Consider the following 11,737-nt stretch of genomic DNA (forward strand, 5'->3'; position numbering starts at 1 on the left):
TATATAGTATAAGAACACTCTTGCAATTCAAACCCTTGTTATTCAAGGGTCAAACGTATTTCTTTTTCTAGTTCCTTACTTAAACAGCCAAGTCATTCACTATTACCAGAACTCTGTATATTTTTGTTTGGGGCCAATTCTACATAAAGAAAGGAATTCACTCCATGGCATTGTACCACTAGGGGGATTTTCCCCCACTGCGGACTTTTGAGGCCATCCTTCAATAGGACTAAAGTGCAGGACCAGTCCCTCTGAGGTTCGTTCTCATACAATGGACCAACCTATCTAGAAACCAAACTTGGTCTTTTTCTCTTCCATCATTTCTCATAAAGGGACCACACCTTCTCTGTGTTCCACCCCCACCTTAGGTATAAGGTAAAAATGAGGATTCATGCAACATTTTTTGGTGGAATGTGGGCCTAAAACACTTACTCATGTAGATCACTTCTGCCTTCTGACCCATGTTCACACCAGCTTCCAGATATACCATTTCCATCTTATAGTGAATTGTTGCCTACTCGATTTGATATTACAATTTCATGAGTCTGACAAAATTTAACTTAGGATAAGCAGCTCTGGCCACATGGTTACTTGTTGCCTCATAGTCAGACCTGTCTCTACCAATGTGCCTGGTAGCATTCTAGAAGCTATTTTCTGAATGTTATGAAATTCTCCTCCTCTCATGGCTTGATTTTGCTCTGGAACCCTAGGATGCTACATTAAGGTCTCCAAGTTTTATTGGAACAACCCATCAAAATAGCCATAAGGAATATTTTTAAAAAAATATTCATGTAAGTGGTGAATTATTTTGTTAAATGGGTCAAACACAGACTTCATATTTTATATTTGCTAGGTACTGACTACTTTTCCATTAGTAGTATCTTAGTGCCTGGATATTCTTAACTAATATTGAATTTTAACTTTTGGACAATTAAGCTCACCTTACACAGTGTCTAACATTATCTTTTTTTCTTATCTCTTCCATTGACCACTTTCCAATCCCAGTATCTACCACCACCACCACCATTACCATTTTACATAGTTGCTAATAGAGATAGGGTTGTCTGGTTTCATCTTGATTTTCTGCTTTAGAAGTTAGAACTTGATATGCCATTTTGTATTTTTTAGCATAGCAATTGTCATGACAATTTGATGTTACTGGTTAGGTGGTGTTCTTTTCTTTGCATATGTCTATGGTATGATGGTTGCTATAGTAACAGAATAAGGAGCAGAAACCACGGATTTTTAACAGATTGCTGATGCTTATGAAAAGGACTTATGGAGCAAACTTTCAGAAAAGAGCTCATAGTTTTAATTATTTAAATTGTTGGGTATTTGAAGGAATATAGCCTGTGACTCTATTCCAGAAATGTGAAGGCAGTAATCAGTCTGTCACTAAGGGTTGAGCACCCGTAGCTCTATTCTAGGCTTATAATTTCAGTTATTTTGTATAATTTGATGGAATCCCAGTGATTCAGAACTGACTGATCCCTGCTCATGTAGGGTAGTCAAGATCTCCCTAAGTGCTCTTTGAGGATTCCAACAGAATAAAATGAGAAGAATTTTGTTGTAAGTAGGCTTCAAAAAGAGATGATTCTTCCAGTAAAATAGGAATACATAAAACTTTTTAAATCACAGCATAAAAGTCATTTTTTTATTTTACAATGACTCAGAATCTTATCTGTGCCAATTTCCCCAGGCACAGGTTGGAGTTTGAAAAGATGCATAACACTTATATGTTTCAAGAAAAACATACAAGTTTTCCTTCTTTAAGGAAATAAATGGACACTGGGCACTGAAATATCAAGATCATTCATATAAGACAGGTCATTGATTTTTTTTTATCTATTTATTTATTTATTTATTTATTTATTTATACAAGCACTGGGTACAGTCAGAAGCGCGGGAGGGTGAGAGAATTCACCAGAGCCAGAGCGGGGAGCAGAGCAGGCAGAAGGACCAAAGTACACTGCTGAGGGGAGCAGCGGGCGGCAGGAGAGGTCTGCGCGCCATGTGGAACCCTCCTCCAGTGGCCGGGGAGCAGCCGGGGATCGAACTGGCGCCGCAGAGGCTGCAGGCAGCTTTGCAACCCAGCGCTCAACCGCTGCACCACCAGGGAGGCCCAGGTCATTGATTTTTTAGGGAGACTTTATGTCCTTTTATGTCACTGAAATTTTACACTCATTTCTCCCTTTTTTCTCAATTACTTAAATAGGGGCATGGGCTTACAAGATACTATTAAGTGTGCTACATGATTAGATATCTTATTTTTATCAGTAATATTATGGTTCCTAAAATTAATGTTACTAGGTGTTCAAATGCCACTGGGAAATATTAGAGGGACATCAAAAAATATTTTTCAGTGACTTCCTGTAGAAAAACTATGCAGTCTTCATCTTCCGTCTTCCAGAGACCACAGTGGGCTTTGGTGGAGGACTGTAGGTGCTTTGGTGGTAAAAGAGAGAAGTTGACCACATCCGAGGGGGGATATCCTATTCTCTCAAGGATGTGGAACAACAATAATAGAGAAACAAACAGAAGAGCAATTATTATGGGCATGGCTAAGGCATCAAGTTCCTGGTGTGTGGCACTGAAGGCTACAGCTTCCTTTACATGTTGGATCTATATATCCAATCTGGCCTAGGTCCTTGATTATCACAAAGGAGCATGATAGGTCCATTCCCATATCCATATTCTCTATATTCCCCTTTAGCCCCCAATGAAAAACATTCCAACAAAATTGAAATAGAGAATTACCTATTCAAAACAATAGGGCTGTAGATGAATGAATGGGTAGGCCCTGACCCAAAGTTAATTAATACTGAATTGGGAAGCCTATCTTCTACAGTCCCACTCAGGAGAATTGAGGTCCTCCCCTCTCCTAGAGGATGCCAATCTGCCCTCCATAGATCATGGGCAATGACCAGGGATCTGGGTAGTGCTAAACCTCAAAGACACCCACTAGACAGTCCACCCACTGACCAAGAAGACGTGCAAAAAAAGACATGCAGAAAGTAAAGATGGGAACAAGATCCCCAGAAGTAGCATTTAGCAGAAAAGGAGAAGCAGCAGAAATTGTTAGGAAATTAAAATCTTGACTTTAGTGCATAAAGGGCAAATCTGATTCCATTAGTTGTTGGCATTTTTAGCATTCCTGTAAGAACACACTAAAGAAATGCATCATGAACTAGATAGTTTGTATGAGCAGACAGCCTCAAAGAAGAGTGGTCAAGAAAGAGTCAGTGTTGTATACGCCTAAGAAAGATAAGACTTGGGCCTCCCTGGTGGTGCAAGGGGTTAAGACGCAGCCTATGGGGCTATCCTCGGCCACTGCAGCACAAGTTCGATCCCCGGCCAGCCAGACATGGCACAGTAGACCTCTCCTGTCTCACCTGCTGCTCCCCTCAGCAGTGTATTTCAGTCAGTCTGCCTGTTCTGTTCCCCGCTCTGTCTCTGGTGAGTCTTCTCGCCCCCCACACATCTGGCCTGTGCTGTAGCTCTTGTTTGCATAGACGGATGCATCTTTTAAAAAAAAGAGAAAGAAAGAGAAGACTTGACCCAGTCACACTCCTTTATTCCAAATTGTAGGTGCTTCACTCATAAATTTTTGGCAAAATTCACGAGTATCTCTCTCCTGAAAATGAGACTCACCACACATTATTTTGCTTGTAATTTCAGAGTCTGTATGGGGTCCCAGAGACTCCCCCTCCACCAGTGGATTTGGTTTTAGAATCTTAACCTCTGCTCTTCTGGAAATAAAATGACTTTGTTTTATTGCTTATGCCCCCAAAACACTGTTTTTCATCTCAATATTCTTTGCTTTTTTTCTTGTGTCTACTTTCATTTATGCTGAACAGAACGATTTGGTACACTGCTACCCTACTTGTAATAATAGGACAATGGGAAGACATAACAGAAGCCTTTATCCTGGCTTACTGTGCCCAGTGGGCTAGTGGTACATTAGCTGGCAGCAATAATAGCTCAGCACTCTGGCACTCAGCACTGAAATTCATCTTAAAACTAATTACCCCATTACAAAGGAATAGATGGATGTAAAAACAAAAACAGTAGACATGCTGAGCACCACCGGGCCACAGCAAGGAAGGGCACAGAAGTGAACAGAGAAAATTGCTAAAGATAGCCAGCAGCTCTTTAACAATATGGGGTGGACCAGGTTTTTACCATATTCATTAAGGAAAAGAACTTCTTAACACTAACTTGTGACAATTTCTCCTATTAAAAATATGATTTGTCACTCGTGAATTTTTTAAGAATACACTAATAACTAAACTAAACTAACAAATAGAGTCTTGCTGGTGGCGTAGGGGGTTAAGATGCAACCTATGAAGCTATCCGCAACCTCTGCAGCATGAGTTCAAGCCCAGCTGGCCAGGGAGCTACCCACATGGCACAACAGACCTCTCCTGTTTCACCCGCTGCTCCCCTCAGCAGTGTATTTCAGTAGATCTGCCTGTTCTGCTCCCCACTCTGTCTCTGGTGAATCCTCTCATACCCCTCACCTCTGGCCTATACCCCAGCTCTTGGATGCATAAATAAATAAATCTTTTTTAAAAAATTAAAATAAAAAACAACACCAATAACTCAAACTGATCATAACATGACATGGCTAAATTCCCAAGATTTAGGGCTTCTGTTGTGTTGTGTTTGTGTGGGCAGCATATCTGATTATTTGAAAGAAATGTACAAGAATGGTAGTGGAAGTCACCTCTCCCACGTCTGCCACAGTACAAGACACGCACACACACACACACACACACACACCAATAAAGAATCACTGTGGATGTTCATTAACAATATTTTGATTTAGAGTAGCCACAGCTGAGACCCTGCTCTAGTCTAACTGCTCTTGATCTTTCACTTGATGCTTAAATTTTGATGCTTTCTCTGATTGGAGTCAGTTTTTGCCCTATAGGGAAACTGATGAAAGCTAAATCTAACATCCTTGTCTTCATAATTTGAAGACAGAGAGATTACTGTGAACTCTCTTACAAGTAAGTCCTCTTATAAAGGCGTTTTAAAACAAAATGTGTAGTTTAGAAGCCATCCTGGCTTCTTTATCTTCAACGAAGATAAAGTTTAATCTACTTGAAGCAACTCTTAAATCCTATTGCAAATGAGCTGGATTTTGGACGTGAGAAGTAACCTATAACTTCGTTGGTGTTCCAATAACTTTGTGGATATTCTGGTTTTTTTTTTTTTCCCTGCTTTGATTCTGTCTACACCTAATGCATGCCACAGCATCTGTTTTCTTATCATTTTTCAGACCAGATTTCTCCAGCTTAAAAAAAAAATTGTATTCCATCCTTATTCTTTATTTAGTATCTCTTTCCTTTGAGCTCTTTTTTCCTGATAGCCTTTCACCTACTTTCCTTCTCAACTTACGTCAACTGACATTGAGCTTTTCCTTGCAGATTCTGCCTCAAAAGCATCCTCTGGATTGACATTAAGTTTTTGTCTTATATACTTCATATGTAATGTAGTTAATGGAAAAGTTCCTTTTGTTCAGTTTGTGAAGGCCAGAGGAGTCTATGCTTTAGAAAATTTCAATGAATTGTTCAAATGAAAAATAGTTTTAAACTAAAAAAGAAGCTGTTTTCTCCGGAGTAGCAGTCACCAAATGAACCGGTTTACAGCAAACCAGTGGTGTACAGCCTAGATTGATGACATTGATAATAAGTTTAATTGAAGTGTCCTTGTCACCAATGCAGGAGAGGCATTGTGATGCAAAGAGAATCTCATTGAGAGTTGAATGACTTAGTTTCAAATTCCAGTCTGTAGTTTCTGTGTTGTTATGACTTTGGGCAAGTTCTTAACTTTTTTTTTTTTTTTTTAGGAATCAAGTGAATATTTATTTTGATCTTTTTTTTTTAAGATTTATTTATGCATACAAGAGCTGGGGTACAGGCCAGAGGTGTGTGGGGGGGGGTGGGTGGTGAGAGGATTCATCAGAGACAGAGTGGGGAACAGAACAGGCAGATTGACTGAAATCCACTGCCGAGGGGAGCAGCTGGCGAGTCAGGAGAAGTCTGCTGTGCCATGTAGGTAGCTCTCTGGCTGGCCAGGGGATCGAACTTGTGCTGCAGAGGCTGTGGGTAGCTTCATAGTGCTGTGCTTAACCCCTTGCGCCACCAGGGAGGCCCTGTTTTAATCTTTTAAATTTACTTTTCTGTGCATAATTGTTTGACAGAATGAATGGAAGGAGCAGTAGAGGTGACGGTGAAAGATGTGGGGTCAAACAAAATCCCTTCTTGCAGACTTTGTGACTTCAATAAAGTTATTTAACCTGTTGGTAATACTGATCTCACCTTTTGTGGGTTGTTGTGGAGAGACTAAATAAAACTGTAAAAAATAGCAGAATAACTCAGTAAAAGTTTGGGCCTTTATCTTAAAGCATAAAATTTAAAAATTTTAAACTTTAGGGCAAACATGGAATAGTCAAAAGAGAACTGAAGAGCTATGTGAAATCTGATCAATTATTTCTCTGAATCAGTTTCGGCATTGTTTTTTTCATGAGCATTAAATAAAAGTATCATGTATATAGACCATTTCCCCTATGAGAATAAATGAGGTCAACTGAAGAATTTATTTCACTAGCTCTTTTTTTTAATTAATTTATTTATTTATACAAGAATTGGGGTACAGGCCAGATGAGTGGTAGGGTGAGAGGATTTCCCAGAGACAGAACAGGGAACAGAACAGGCAGACTGATGAAATACACTGCTGAGGGGAGCAGCGGGCAAGACAGGAGAGGTCTGCTGTGCCATGTGGGACCCTCTCTGCCCAGCTGGGATCGAACTGGCACTGCAGAAGCTGCAGACAGCTTCACAGCATGGCGCTCAACCACCTGCGCCACCAGGGGAGGTCCTATTTCACTAGTTTTTGCCTCCTACTTACTAGTTTGTTCCTGATAGTACTCACCTTTCATGGCGGTGGAAAGACCATCTGCTCCCCCATATTCCCCTAGGCCATTAGTTAAGCAAGGTGATAAGACCTTTCTGACTATTGGGTGGAAAGCAATGTAACATGTTATGACAACATTGCCTGTCCTGAGGAATATGCCCATCTTTTGCCTAAATGCTTTCTAGAAGTCACAGGGGGTGCAATGCGGGTGGGACAACTATGGGAACTACATCTGAAGGGAGAATAAGGAGTAATAAAATAAATAAATTATTTAAAAAAACTTTCTAGGAGTAATAGCAAATTTCTAGACATGGGAACGAATATATCCAGTTAATTGTTATGGAACATCCAGCAGATCTCACTTTTTTTTTTTTTAAGATTTATTTATTTATGCATATAAGGGATTTTGTTTGACCCCAGATCTTTCACCTTCACCTCTACTGCTCTTTCCATTCATTCTGTCAAACAATTATGCACAGAAAAGTAAATTTAAAAGATTAAAACAGGGCCTCCCTGGTGGCACAAGGGGTTAAGCACAGCGCTATGAGCTGGGGCACAGGCCAGAGGTGTGGGGAGTGAGCAGATTCACCAGAGACAGAGCAGGGAACAGAACAGGCAGATTGACTGAAATACACTGCTGAGGGGAGCAGCAGGCAAGTCAGGAGAGGTCTGCCGCGCCATGTGGGTAGCTCCCTGGCCGGGAATTGAACTCTTGCTGCGGTGGCTGAGGATCGCTTCATAGGTTGCATCTTAACCCCTGTGCCACCATGGAGGCCCAGATCCCACTTCTTCATGATCTGCTACCTCCTACAAGGGTCTAGAATGGCCTGGTCAGCACTGCTCTCCAATGTGTAAAATTACTTGTTTAATTGTGATGAATCAGGGCCATGCCTCAGTCCCCTGTTTTGTGTCACTCTGCGCTAGGTATCTGCCAATACCTTACTGAGTTGTAGTGGAAATGTTCTTTTAGCACATACTCTCTACCTTTTGGCCCTGTCTTCTTGATCCAGGCAGGGTTTGTAACAGGGTGGTCCCCAGGAAAAGGGGAGGTTCCTGGTAGAGCTGAGCAGGGAGGAGGGAAAGCTAGAAAAGAGAAAGCTGGAGAGGAGACTGAAGAAAGTAGGAAGAAAAGAGGTAGGGAGGGAGGGAGGAGAGCAGAAGGCTGGCTTCTTGGTCCTGGACTGGTTGAAACAGACATGCTGGGTCCTTTCCACCCGTTTCCTATGGGTCCCCACCAGAGGGCTTGTGGCAGACTCTGGCAGACTTTTGGAACTTTGTGACCCTCCTTTGGTCCCACCTGTTTTGCTGGGCATTTATCCATGAGGGGATGGGTAACTTTGGGAGCTTGATTTGGAAACTATATTCTTTGTTGCACGCTAATTGTATTAAAGTTCATTTCCATTAAAGTTCTTATGCACTAGAGTACATTTTGTCTTGATGTGGTGGATGGCCTATTTAGAATGGGCAGGTTTGGGGGCTCTGGGGTGCCACTCACCCTGCCTTGTAACAGGTTTATGGGGAAGAGACACAGGAGAAGCTTAGAGAATGACTAAACTGAGTGTCTCCTCTTTCCTCTTTTTATGATGACTCAGGCTTTGGTATTGGATTAACGACATGCTTGTCTCTTTCTTCCGTTAGGGTGAGTTGTTTTCCAGGCGGATCCTCAGCCCCTTTATGAAAATAGATTTGCCTAGATCTATTCAGACTTGCCTGAACTGCTTAAGTGGATGTGCTAACCTTAAGCTGATTTGTCCACTCATGAATGTAGAATATCCTGTGTGTAAAATGTTCACTGGAGGGCTTCCTTGATGGCGCAAGGGGTTAAGATGCAAGTTATGAAGCGATCCGCAGCCACTGCAGCACAGGTTCGATCCCCAGTCAGGTAGCTACCCACATGGTGCAGCAGACCTCTCCTGTCTCGCCCGCTGCTCCCCTCAGCAGCGCATTTCAGTCATTCTACCTGCTCTGTTCCCTGCTCTGTCTCTGGTGAATTCGCTAACCCCCCTACACCTCTGGCCTGTACCCCAATTCTTGTATGCATAAATAAATAAATCTTAAAAAAAAAGTCCACTGGAATGTTGGGAAACAGAAGTGCTTATAGTGCTGCTAATGTTGCTGCAGTGAAGTACAAGAAGCTTGCTTGCTACACTTCTTTCTCTTGTTTCTAAGATTTAGAGGCTTCTTTCCACTTCTTACTGTTTACTCTTCTTTACCTTCTCTGCTTTTCATTCTCCTGTTTCGTTTCTGTCAGAGTTTAGTTAGCTTTCGTTTTTATGCAGAGATGTGCAGCCCTTCCTGGCCACTGGCTTGGATTTATTATTATATATGATAGGAATCAGTTCAAATGTCTCACATCCGGTCCCACTCACTAAGATGTAAAACTTTATTCTTTTGAATATTGACAAACACAATTGTTCAAGGCTTTTCTTTCGGTTTTCTGAAAGATCTGAATATTTTTACTTCTCAAATTTCATGAATCACAGGAATTTCCCCAAAGAAACAATTTTTAAAGCATTTTGATTTTTCTTTCAAGATAGTCTTCAATTGATGTGGTATATAGAATTTTCACTTACCTGACCTAGTCATTAAAAGTGAATTGTTTTTTTCCTTTAGATAATATAAAGGAATCTTTTCCTGCTTTTCAGAGATAAAAATTTAAAGAAAATATGTCCTAGTATAATAAGAATTTGGGTGTTACATTTTCCTCTGTTAAAAGAATAAACAGCTCCATTCTATGACTGCCATTAAACTATTAATACGAAGGAAATTTGAAACTCAATAATAATAGTACATGATGTAATGTTATTTTTCCTAATATTTTCTGAACTTAGTTGATTGGAATTTTTATTGCAAAATGAAAATTAAAACAGAATTTTTGAAATAGAAGAAAATTTATTTAACCAAAACACCTTGTTACAGGTATAAAAAGGAAGCTGAGGCAGAGAGACATTTATATTATTTACTGAAAGACACAAAGCTATTGAGAGATTTTATTTTATAGTTTCTATTTAATCATAAAAATAGCTGCTAACAGTAAGTATCAGTTTATGTTGTAAATGTTTACATTTAGGCAGGCAGTGCACATGTAGCTATGAAAATGTATTAAGTCCAGTCTACTTGCTTTGTCACCATTTTGAAGCAGTTGCAAGAATCCTTTTGTGAACGATAAGAAAGGAAAAGAGAGATAAGAGATCAAGAAATACAGTGTTAAAACTTGCATTTATGAGAGAAATGCTGGGAACTGGTCCAAAAAACAAAATAGACATCTTACTTTTAGAGAATACGGAAGGTCCTATGCTGTTGGTTTTGTGGACTTAGTGTTTCACGCTGCCAAGTAACACACAGTTAAATCTAACTTCAGGTAGACTAGTTGCACTTTTTATAGTAGCAGAAGCTTTCCCCTCCTTGCCAAATATGGATATTCAGTTGAAACCTGAAATAATTCAAGATTAGGGTAAGAAACAAGCTTTAATGATAGAAAGGGAATGCTATGATGACTATAACAGGTGTAATGACATTTATTAGAGAACATCGTTCTGCAGAGTTAGAGATCTGTGATCCTTTTCTCTCCCAATGCAATTGGGACTTTCCAAAGCATCCAATGTGTATGTATTTTTGGTATAGAGTGCCTTCACGCACCTCCTGTATACTACTTCCAATCCTTTCAGCTTTATCTCTTATCTCAGCCACTGCTGCAGCTACCTGCAAGAAAGTGGCCAGGCAGAGAGCACTCTCCAAAACCCGACCATACTGTCACCCACCCCCCAGAACTGTGAGTAAGTAAATGTCATGCCCAGTCCTCTTGCTCCTTCTTGAAATTGACCCTTTTATTTAAAAAAAATAAAAATTATGATGTAATAACTTATATGTAGAATATATATATTCTTTATTTAAGTTACAAAGCAAAAATAATAAAACAAACAGCTGTTAACCCATTACCCAACCTCAGAACTTTAATGACATCGATATCATTGAAACTACCTGTTTGGTAATTTCCTGATCTTATCACCTTGTCTCTTCCTTATCTAGAGTTAAACTTGAGGTTCATGTTTACTTATATGAATCTCATTCTATGGTTTCACCACAAAATAACATACGTTGGGTTTTGGAATTCATCAAAGTGACATGTCACAGTGTATGCCTTGTTAAAAATACTAAAATATAGACTTCATGAAGACAAGGACTTTCTTCTGTCTACTGATAGATCCAGAGTGACTGCAACTACAAGTTCAGCAAACAATTGTATGAAAAATCTACGTCTTTAATCATATCTCTTTCTATTCATATCTGGTTTGATGGATAAACTTAGTTGCTTAACTAAGTGCAACTGTGCTGATTGTCAGGTGCTGATTTTGGTAGCTTCCTATCCTTAAACATAGATGCTTCACTTATTCATGAATTAAACTGTTGTAAATAAGCCCATTTTAATAAGGGTGGGTTTTCTTACTACTTATTGCCACTCTTATTGTAATTGACCTAAGCCAGTAATATTTCTTCAATACATTGAATTTGCCCAAGTCATAAAATTTCAAGGATAAAACAAAAATGTGTACTTTTTTTTTTAAAGATTTATTTATTTATACAAGCACTGGGTACAGTCAGAAGCGTGGGAGGGTGAGAGAATTCACCAGAGTCAGAGCAGGGAACAGAACAGGCAGACTGACAAAACACACTGCTGAGGGGAGCAGTGGGCAGCAGGAGAGGTCTGTGCGCCATGTGGGACCCTCACCTGGTGGCCGGGGATTGAACCAGCATTACAGAGGCTGACAGGCAGCTTCACAACCCAGCGCGCAACTGCTGCGCCACCAGGGAGGCC

The sequence above is a fragment of the Talpa europaea genome (genome assembly GCF_964194135.1).
Source record: "Talpa europaea genome assembly, chromosome: 9".
Classification (NCBI taxonomy): domain Eukaryota; kingdom Metazoa; phylum Chordata; class Mammalia; order Eulipotyphla; family Talpidae; genus Talpa; species Talpa europaea.